Source organism: Chiloscyllium plagiosum, chromosome 11 (assembly GCF_004010195.1).
Source record: "Chiloscyllium plagiosum isolate BGI_BamShark_2017 chromosome 11, ASM401019v2, whole genome shotgun sequence".
Taxonomy (NCBI): domain Eukaryota; kingdom Metazoa; phylum Chordata; class Chondrichthyes; order Orectolobiformes; family Hemiscylliidae; genus Chiloscyllium; species Chiloscyllium plagiosum.
The window spans coordinates 1-11,961 of NC_057720.1; positions in this window are offsets into that span (position 1 = coordinate 1).

Consider the following 11,961-nt stretch of genomic DNA (forward strand, 5'->3'; position numbering starts at 1 on the left):
GTACAAGGGTAGGCAGGTCACATTACAGTTGTATAGGACTTTGGTTCGGCTACATTTGGAATAATGTGTACAGTTCTGGTCGTTTCATTACTGAAAGGATGTGTTTGCTTTGGAGAGGGTGCAGAGGAGGTTCACCAGGATGCTGCCTGGTATGGAAAGTGCTGGTTATGAAGAGAGGTTGAGTAGATTGGGATTATTTTCATTAGAAAGATGGAAGTTGAGAGGGGACCTGATTGAGGTCTACAAAATCATGGGAGGTATAGACAGGGTGGATAGCAAGAAGCTTTTTCCCAGAGTGGAGGACTCAATTACTAGGGGTCATGAGTTCAAAGTGAGAGTGGAAAAGTTTAAGGGAGATATACATGGTAGGTTCTTCATGCAGAGTGCAGTGGGTGCTTGGAATACGTTGCCAGTGGAGGTGGTAGGGGCAGGGAACGATAGCGTCATTGAAGATGTATCTAGACAGATCCATGAATGGGCAGGGAGCAGAGGGATCAAGATCCTTAGGAAATAGGTTTAGGTAGAGGATCTGGGTTGGTGCAGGCTTGGAGGGCCGAAAGGTCTGTCCCTGTGCTGTAATGTTCTTTGTTCTTTGTATCTCTTGATTTACTTTCTTCCCCACATCCTGACTGCTGCTAAGATGTCTGTACACAGATCCCATAGAACATAGAACATAGAACATAGAAGAATACAGCGCAGTACAGGCCCTTGGGCCCTCGATGTTGTGCCGATCCAAATACAGGACTGAGGTGCTCCTGATGAAGGAGCAGCACTCCAGAAGCTTTTTTTCCCTTTGCGGTTCCTCAAATCTATCCACACAGATTCCATGCCTTCTGACTCTATATCTTTTTTTTTGTTATCCATTTAATTTCATTTCTTACTAACAAGACAACCCCCTCTCCCTCTGCCCATCAGCCTGTCCTTTTGACAGACGTGTATTCCTTGAATATTTAGTTCCATCCCTGATCCTGTTACAGCCATGTTTCTGATACTCACAACACCAGGTTATAGTCCAACAGGTTTATTTGGAAGCACTAGCTTCTGGAGTGCTGCTCCTTCATCAGGAGCACCTCAGTCCTGTATTGACTGACCCCATTCTCATAGTTGTCCCCTTTATCTGCTGTGCTTGAAGTTAAATTCCTGGCCCTCTCCATTCTCTCTGTCCTATTGCTTGTTCTGGAAACTTTAAAAATCTCTGCTGGACCCTCACCCCCTTTAACACTTTCCATAATTTTCCACATAACTGAACCCCACCTCCCCTATTTAATTTAAAGCCCTATCTATAGCCTGAGTTATATGATTCACCAGACACTAGTCCCAAGATGATTCAGGTGGAGCCCGTCCCATTGGAACAGGTCCCTCCTTCACTATTACTGGTGCCAATGTCCCTTGAATTTAAACCCGTTTCTCCCTCCTCAATCTTCGAGCTACATGTTTACCTCTTTCATCTTGTTGATCCTGTGTCAATTAGTTCATGGCTCAGATAGTAATCCAGAGATTATCAGCGTTTTGGTTCTGTTTATTAATTTAGCCTCTCGCTGCTCATATTCCCTCAGCAGAACCTTTCCTTCTTCTACCTGTTCTGTTATCTACATTGACAACAACAACTCGATCTATCCCCTCCCTCTCCAGGTTTCTCTGCAGCCCTGATGAGATATCCTGAACCCGGGCACCAGGCAACGCAGCCTTCAGGACTCCTGGTGCTGGCCACAGAGAACTGTGTCTATTCCCCTGACTATACTCTCCCTCATTACTACTACATTTCACTTTTCTGCCTCCTCTTGAATGGCTCCCTGTCCCAAGTTGCTGTGATCAGTTTGCTGATCCTCCCTACAGACTGCACTATCATCCACACATAGAGTAAGAATCTCAAATCTGTTTCACAACTTCAAGGGCTGAGACTCCTTCAGCACTACCTCCTGTTCCTGATCACTGACTGAATTCAAGGGACTTATCTTAAGGGTATAACCACCTCCTGAAACATAATGTCCAAGTAACTCTCCCCCTCCCTGATGTGTCTCAGTGTTTGAAGCTCAGACTCTGGTGTATCAGCTCTGAGCCAGAGCTCCTAATGCAACTAACACTTACTACAGTTGTGGTCACTATGAACCAAAATGTGATCCACCAGCTCCCTCATCATGCAGGTAAAACACATCACCTGGCCTGGCATTTCTGTTTTAATTACTTTGTTCTTAAATTTGATTTTTAAAAATGTCATACTGGTCTTTAATTTTGCTGCCTGTTCATATTTCTCTTTATCTTCAATCTGAAAGTAACTTATAATAGATAGTTAAATTATTGGTTAGAACCAATCAATAAACTTGAAGTCTACTTATTTTTCTTGTGATGTCACGTGTGATGTCAATCTTGTTCTGGGCCCCTGATCCTGGGTTTCACTACATCTTGTTCAAATAAAACCTTTCTTCCCCCTGCACTGAATTCCTTGGCTACCTCCAAATTCCCTGAACTGTATACTCACTCAAGTTTTGACTATATATCTCTTCTTTCCAACAATCCTGAACTTCTGTAATCACAAAATATCTTTACAATTCTCTAAAACAAGTGTTTATGTTCCAACATTAATAAGATTGAAGATTGGAACAGACAGATGTTTGGTCTAAGGGATTCGAGGGATAAGGGTAGTGGCCAGGAAAGTGGAGGTGAAGCCCAAGGTCAACCATGATGTTATTGAATGATACAAGGGGCTCAATGGGCCAAATTCTCATTGCCTGTCCCTTAAGTTTATATGTTCACAGTTGGTAGGAACTGGAATTCTTTGGAAAGTTTTATATAGTTCCTTTAATTGTTGTGGTTCTGTTCGCCGAGCTGGAAGTTTTTGTTGCAAACATTTCGTCCCCTGGCTAGGCGACATCATCAGTGCTTGGGAGCCTCCTGCGAAGCGCTTCTTTGATGTTTCCTCCGGTGTTTATAGTGGTCTGTCCCTGCCGCTTCCGGTTGTCAGTTTCAGCTGTCCACTGTAGTGGCTGGTATATTGGGTCCAGGTCGACGACTGGGACAACACTACTATCATAGGTCAAGCCAGACAGAGAACAGCCAGGGAATTCCTAGAGGCATGGCATTCATCCACAAACTCCATCAACAAACACATCGACCTGGACCCAATATACCAACCACTTTAGCGGACAGCTGAAACTGACAACCGGAAGCGGCAGGGACAGACCACTATAAACACCGGAGGAAACACCACAGAAGAAGCGCTTCGCAGGAGGCTCCCAAGCACTGATGACGTCGCCTAGTCGGGGGACGAAACGTTTGCAACAAAAACTTTCAGCTCGGCGAACAGAACCACAACAGACAAAATGTAGAGTAATAAGGGAATGGGTCTGGGTGGGTTACTCTTTGGAGGGTCAGATTGGACTTGTTGGGCCAAATGGCCTGTTTGCACACTGTTAAGGATTTTATGATTCTATCTCCTTTGAGCTTTCCCCCTCTCACCTTGAATGCATGCCCCCTAGTTTTAGGCATTTAATTCGACTGGGACAACACTACTATCATAGGGCAAGCCAGACAGAGAACAGCCAGGGAATTCCTAGAGGCATGGCATTCATCCACAAACTCCATCAACAAACACATCGACCTGGACCCAATATACCAACCACTACAGCGGACAGCTGAAACTGACGACTGGAAGCGGCAGGGACCGACCACTATAAACACCGGAGGAAACATCAAAGAAGCGCTTCGCAGGAGGCTCCCAAGCACTGATGATGTCGCCTAGCCAGGGGACGAAACGTTTGCAACAAAAACTTCCAGCTCGGCGAACAGAACCACAACAACGAGCACCCAAGCTACAAATCTTCGCACAAACTTTTGAGTTCCTTTAATGTAACTAAACTTCTCAAGTCAAAGAAATTAGACAGAAATGAATACTGATCATGTAAGGAGAGATAGAACAAGTGAATAAGATTGGGCAGGGAGTGAGATTTTAATGCCTAATCATAGTTGTAATGCATGAAATGCTGCAAACTCTTAGAAACAGGAAGAACAACAATGCAGAGTCCACTTTGTCAAGACCATTCAAGAACAAACAACAAAAGAGAAGTACAACACAGGAATAGGCCCTTTGACCCTCCAAGTCTGTGCTGATTATCATACCTAAAAGACAAACGTTCTGCCCTTGTTCCTTCTATTCCCTCCCTATTCATGTAACCATCCAGATGCCTCTTAAATGTAGCCAATGAGCTGCTTCCACCATCTCTTCTGACAGTATTTCAGGGTCCAACCACTCTCCACATGAAAAACTTCCTTTGCATATTTCCCTTAAACTTTCCCCCTCACCTTGAACCTGTACCCACTTGTAATTGAAACATTTAACCCTGGGGAGGAAGCCTTGTGACAGTCCACCCTATCTATGTGTCTTGTAATGTTGTAGATCTCTATCAGGTTTCCTCTCAGCCACTGTCTTTCCAGTGAAAACAATCCAAGTCTTTTTAATCTTTCCTCATAGCCAATGCCCTTGAGACCAGGTAACATCTTGTTGAACCTTCTCTGCACTCTCGTCAAAGCTTCCATGTCCTTCTGGTTGTGTGGAAACCAAAACTACACACAATTCACTTCATTTAAATTACCCCTCAGTTAAATCACCCCTCATTCCTCTAAACTCCAGGGGAAACAAGTTCAGTCTGTCTAACCCTTCCTCATAAGACAATCCATTCTTTCCAGGTATCAACCTAGCAAGCAAAAACAGAAATTGCTGGAGAAGCTCATTAAGTCTGGCAACTTTCATGGAAAGAAAGCAAACTTTAATGTTTTGAATCTGACTCCTCATCAGGATAGGCTCTAGGTCAGAGTCAGGGCCAGAGTCAGGGTCAGGTTTAAGGTTAAGGTGAAGAGACTGATGGAAAGTCACCAAACTTGAAACATTGATTCTGTTTTCTTCCCACACATGCTGCCAGACCTGCTGAGTTTCTCTAGAAATTTCTGTTTTTGTTTCAGATCTCCAGCATCCACAGTTCTTTGTATCAATCTGGTAAATCTCCTTTGAACTTTCTCCAATATATTTACATACTTCCTTGAATAAGGGGATCAAACCAGCACTCAGTATTCAATATATGGTCTCACTAATGCTCTGTACAAAACATCCACACTTCCTCTCATAATAAATGTCAGCATCCCATTAGCCTTGTAGATTATGTCCTGCATTCTTTTTGTGACTCATGTAACAGAACAGCTAAATCCCTCTGCACTTCAGAATTCCACATTCATTCTCCAATTAAATAATATGTTGCTCTTTAAAATTCTTCTTCCCAAAGTGAACAACTTCATATTTTTCCACATTACACTCCATCTGCCAGATTTTTACCTACTCACTCAACCTCTGACACGAAGATTGGTGGAGTAGCAGAAAGCATAAGGGACTGTCAGAGAATACAGGAGGATATAGATAGACTGGAGAGTTGGGCAGACAAGTGGCAGATGGGTTTCAATCCAGGCCAAATGTGAGGTGATGCATTTAGGCAAGACAATCCCAGAGTGAATTATACAATAAACGGAAGACCCTTGGTAAAAGTTGATGGGCAGAGATATCTGGGAGTGCAGATCCATTGTACCCTGAAGGTTGCTGCACAGGTGGATAGAGTGGTCAAGAAGGCATAGAGTATGCTTACCTCCGTTGGACAGGGTATTGAGTATAAGAGCTGGCAGGTCATGTTAAAATTATACAGGACGTTGGTTCAGCCGCATTTGGAATACTGTGTACAGTTCTGATCGCCACATTACCAAAAGGATGTGGACGCTTTGGAGAGGGTGCAGAGAAGGTTTATGAGGATGTTGTCTGGTATGAAAGGTGCTAGCTATGAAGAGAGATTGAGTAGGTTAGGATTTTTTTCATTAGAAAAAAGGAGATTGAGGGGGGATCTGATTGAGGTTTACAAAATGATGAAGGGATAGACAGGGTGGAAAGAGACAAGCTTTTTCCCAGGGTGAAGGATTCAATAACAAGAGACCATGCTTTCAAGGTGATAGGTGGAAGGTTTAAGTGGGATACACGCGGTAAGTACTTCACACAGAGGGTGGTGGGCGTTTGGAACGCGTTGCCAGCAGAGGTGGTAGAGGCAGGCACGGTAGATGCATTTAAGATGCGTCTGGATAAATGCAGGAGTAGGTGGGGAACAGAGGGATACAGATGCTTAGGAATTGACCGACAGGTTTAGACAGTACATTTGTATCAGCTCAGGCTTGGAGGGCCGAAGGCCCTGTTCCTGGGCTGTAGATTTTCTTTGTTCTTTGTTCTATCTCTATCCATCTGCAAACTTCTTACGTCTTCTTCATGATGTACATTTTGAACTATCTCAGTGATGTCTGTGAATTTATTGTATCCACTCCCCTCAACCATGTCATTAATGTAAATTGTAAAAGATTGAAGTCCCAGAATAGTCCCCTGGGGGACTCCACTCATCACATCAACAAATACCCATTTCTTGAAACTGTCTGCTTTCTGCTGGCTGGCTAGACTTCCAGCCATGTTAATATGTGACCCCCTACACCATGAGCTAACAACCTTTAGTGTGGTCCCATATCAAATGCCATCTGAATTCCAAGTAGAATACATCCATAGACATCCTTTTTGTCCACATCACGTATGAATATCCTCTTCCTTCAAGAAATTAGAATAAATCAGTTAAACATGATTTTCCTTTGACAAATCTATGCTGACTTTGGGGGAGTTACAATATAGATTAAGGAGAATGTCACAGCTGTACTAAGAGAGGACATCTTGCAGGGCTCATCCAGCCAGGCCTTATGGGTAGAGCTCAGGAATAGGAATGGCGCGATCACTTTGATGGTGCGATTCTAACTGAATATTTTGCGTCAATATTCACCAAGGTGAAAGTCGTTGAGAATCGTAAGGTTAGAGAGCGGTATGTTGATATTCTGGGAATGTCGATATTACAGAAAAGGAGGTTTTGGGTGTCTTGAAAACCATGTATGTCCCCAGGGCCTGATGGAATCTATCTCATGATACTGAAGGAAGCAAGGGAGGAGATTGCTGAGGTTTTGACTAAGATCTTTGTATCCTCTTTAGCCATAGGCAAGGTCCTAGAAGATTGGAGAATAGTCAATGCTGTTCTTTTATTTAAGAAGGGCAAAAGAGATAATCCAGGAAATTATAGACCAGTGAGCCTTATATCAGTGGTAGGGAAATTAATGTAGAATATTCTTAGGAACAATATTTATATACATTTGGAAAAGAATAGACTTCTGCAGGAATGGTCTTGACTCTCAAATCTGATTGAGTTTTTTTAAACTGTGACAAAGACGATTGATGAGAGTTGGGATGTGGATGCTGTCTATCTGGACTTTACTAAAGCATGTGACAGGGTCCCGTATGGTGGGCTGGTCCAGAAAATTAAGTCACATTGGATCCATGGTGAGTTGGTAAATTGGATACAAAGTTAGCCTGGTCGTAGAAGACAAGTGGGTAATTGTAGAGAGGTGTTTTTCTGATTGGAGGTTTGTGACTATTTATGTTTCACAAGGATAAGTGCTGGGACTTCTATTATTTGTAATATATATAAAGGATTTAGATGAAAATGTAGGTGATCTGATTAGTAAATTTGCAGATGACATGAAAATTGGTGGAGTTGTGGATAGGCAGGAAGGTTGCCAAGCAAAAGAGCAGGATATTGATCAGTTGGAAAGTTGGGCAGAGAAATCACAGATGAAGTTTAATTTGGACAAGAATGAGGTGGCATTGTGGGAGATCAAATGGAAGAGGAACATATACAGTAAATCAGGATCCTTATTAGGAGCATTAATATACAGAGGGATCTTGGGATCCAAGTCCATAGCTCCCTGAAAGTGGCAATATCACTGGATAAGGTGGTAAAGAAGGTGTAAGGCACACTTGCCTTCATCAGTCAGGGCAGTGAGTATAAAAGTTAGTAAATCATGTTGCAGCTGTATAAGATTTCACTCAAGCCACATTTATGTGGTTGTGTGGAGTACTGTGTGCAGTTATGGTTGCCACAATATAAGAAGGATGTGGAGGCTTTGGAAAGGGTGCAAAAGAGGTTTACCAGGATGTTTCCTAGATTGGAGGGTATTAACCATTAAAAAAGTTGGACAAACATGGATTGTTTCCACTAAAGCATCAGAGGCTGAGGGGCAACCTGACAGAAGTCCAAAAAATTATGAGAGGCATAGATAGGGTTGATAGTCGGAGCCTTTTTCCCAGGTTGGAAATGTCAAATACTCAGGGCAGAGGGTTAAAGTGAGGGGAGAAGTTTAAAGGAGATGTGTGAGAGAAGTTCTATACACATATCCAGGTAGGTGCCTGGAATGCATTACCAGCGGAGGTGGTAGAAGCAGATATAATAGCAATGTTTAAGGGTCGTTTAGATAGACACATGAACAGGAAGGGAATAGAGTGAAAGAGCAAAGGATAAAGAACAGTACAGCATAGGAACAGGCCCTTCCACCTAACTAGCCTGCACCAACACAAGACTTCTTTCCAAACTAAAAGCCTTTTGCCTCCCCATGATTTGTATCCCTCTATTCCCTATCTATTCATATCTCTGCCAAGTTATTTGAATAAATTAATTTAGAATGGCACCTTAGTCAACACAGACATGGTTTCTATGCTTTACTGTCCATGATGGGCATGGACAGGATGTTTCCCTTTCTCGAAGGGTCATTACCAAAAGGAACATTTTTAAAGTGAAAGACAGGAGGTTTAGAGGAGACTTGAGGAAAAGCCTTTTCATCCACAGGATGTTGGGAAGCTGGGATACACTTCCTGGGAGGGGAGTTGAGGCAGGAAACCTCAAAACCTTTAACAAATACTTGGATGAGCATTTGAAATATCATAATATTCAAGACTATGGGCCTAATGTATGGAAGTGGGACCAATGTAGGTTTAGTGAGCCTTTTTAAAATTAATTCATGGATGTATGCATCTTTGTGTTGACCAGCATTTATTGTTCAATACTAATTGCCTAATAAGAATCAACCACGTTTCTGTGGGTCTGGAGTCACATGTAGGCCAGATGATGTAAGGAGGCAGATGTCCTTCCCTGAAGGACAGTAGTGAACCAGATAGTTTTTCTGACATTCAGCAATATTTAAATGGCCATCATTAGACCATTACTTCCAGTTTATCAATGAATTCAAATTCAACCATCTATCAGGGCAGGGGTATCTCAGATGCCCACAACATTACCTAAGTATCTGAATTAACAGCCTAACAATAAAACCACTAGGCCATCGTCCATCACCTACCCTGGTGGTACAGACTTGATGGGTTGAATGGCCTGTTCAATATTGTATGATTCTAAGTGCCTTGTTGTGAAGTGAAGAAAATCATTGTTAGAGTGGAGCAGCATTCTTGAAACCCACGGTGAGAATATGCTTGAAGATGCACTCACTGATGAACCAGGGATTCATTGAAGACAAAGAAAAAGCTGAAAATTTCAATTCCTCATTTACTCAGCATTAGCCACAGAAATCAGGGAGATCTGTGAAACCACCAAACATTTTAACATCATGAGTCAGCACCTGTAAGGTAATGTAAATATTGAATAAAGGTGATGACTTGTGGGAGTTGTACTCTAAAAGGTTAATTGTGATATTAAACAATGTGCAGAAAAGAAGTGAAGCTGATACACTTGAGAGACCCTGAAGACAGATGCAATTGTGTAGACCTCACGTCAAGTCTAAGAGGCTCAATAAATCACAGGATAATGAAAGCTCAGTTACCTTAGAGAGAATATACCATCCAACAACACCACAGTAGTAATGTAGCTCAGGCAAACACTTCCAAAAATAAGTCTGCAACAAAAAACAGAGGGTGAAAGATTAACAAGCAGAACATAAAGCTAAAATCGCCATGAGGTCATGCTGCGGCTGTACAAAACACTGGTGCAGCCGCACTTAGAGTATTGCGTGCAGTTCTGGTCACCGCATTATAGGAAGGATGTGGAAGTATTGAAAAGGGTTCAGAGGAGATTTACTGGGTTGAGGAGATTTGAGGCTGTTGGCATTGGAGAGAAGAAGGTTGGGAAGTGACTTAATAGAAATATACAAGCTGATCAGAGGATTAGATCAGGTGGATAATGAGAACCTTTTTCTTCGGATGGTGATGGCTACCACAAGGGGATAGAGCTTTAAATTGAGGGGTGGTAGATATAGGACAGATGTCAGAGGTAGTTTCTTTATTCAGAGAGTAGTAGGGGCATGGAACACACTGCCTACAACAGTAGTAGGCCCGCCAACTTTAAGGGCATTTAAATGGTCATTGGATAAACATATGGATGATAATGGATTAGAGTGGTGCTGGAAAAGCACAGCAGGTCAGGCAACATCCGAGGAGCAGGAAAAAAGCCCTTCATCAGGAATAGAGGCAGAGTGCCTGCAGGGTGGAGAGATAAATGAGAGGCGGGTGGCGGTGGGGAGAAAGTAGCAAAGAGTACAACGGGGGATTGGAGGTGATAGGTCAGGAAGGAGGGTGGGGGAAGGTAGCAGAAAGTACCATGGGTGAATGGGGGTAGGGATGAAGATGATAGGTCAGAGAGGAGGGTGGAGTGGATAGATGGAAAGGAAGATAGGCAGGTAGGACAGGTCACGGGGACAGTGCTGAGCTGGAAGGTTGGAGCTGAGGTGAGGTGGAGGAAGGGGAAATGGAGAAATGAGGAAACTGGTGAAATCCACATTGATGCCATGGGGTTGAAGTATTCCGAGGCGGAAGATGAGGCGTTCTTCCTCCAGGCGTCTGGTGGTGAGGGAGCGGCGGTGAAGGAGGCCCAGGACCGGAAATGTCCTTGGCAGAGTGGGAGGGGGAGTTGAAATGTTGGGCCACGGGGCGGTTTGGTTGATTGGTGCGGGTGTCCCGGAGATGTTCCCTAAAGTGCCCTGCTAGGAGGTGCCCAGTCTCCCCAATGTAGAGGAGACCGCATCGGGAGCAACGGATACAATAAATGATATTAGTGGATGTGCAGGTAAAACTTTGATGGATGTGGAAGGCTCCTTTAGGGCCTTGGATGGTGGTGAGGGAGGTGGTGTGGGCACAAGTTTAGCAATTCTGGCGGTGGCAGGGGAGCGTGCCAGGACGGGAGGTGGGTTGTTGGGGGGCGTGGACTTTACCAGGTAGTTCCGTGACTCTGGTTTCCAGCATCTACAGTCCTTGTGTTTACCTGTATGGATGATAATGGAATAGTGTCAGTTGATGGGCTTCAGATTGGTTTCACAGGTTGGCGCAACATCGAGGGCCGAAGGGCCTGTACTGCGCTATAATGTTCTATGTTCTTTCTCAAATATTCAGCCATCACTTTCTCTACATTCCTCATTAATGTGAATGTAATTATGTATAATTTAGGAGATACTTCACTTCAACACATCAACATTAAGAATATACACCAGGCCCAAAGGGACTTGTCCTGAATGATGTCAGTACTTAGGTACTGCTACAGTGTCACAGGATCAGTACTGAGGGAGTGCTGCGCTGTCAGAGGGTCAGTGCTGAGGGAGTGCCGCACTGTCAGAGGGTCAGTGTTGAGAGAGTGCTGCACTGTCGGAGGGTCAGTACTGAGGGAGTGCCGCACTGTCAGAGGATCAATGCTGAGGGAGTGCTGCACTGTTGGACGGTCAGTACTGAGGCAGTGCCACAGTGTCGGATGGTCAGTACTGAGGAAGTGCTGCACTGTCAGAAGGTCAGTACTGAGGGAGTGCTGCACTGTCAGAGAGTCAGTACTGAGGGAGTGCCGTACAGTCAGAGGGTCAGTGTTGAGGGAGTGCTGCACTGTTGGAGGGTCATAGAACATAGAACATAGAAGAATACAGCGCAGTACAGGCCCTTCGGCCCTCGATGTTGCGCCGATCCAAGCCCACCTAACCTACACTAGCCCACTATCCTCCATATGCCTATCCAATGCCCGCTTAAATGCCCATTCTGAGGGAGAGTCCACCACTGCTACTGGCAGGGCATTCCATGAACTCACGACCCGC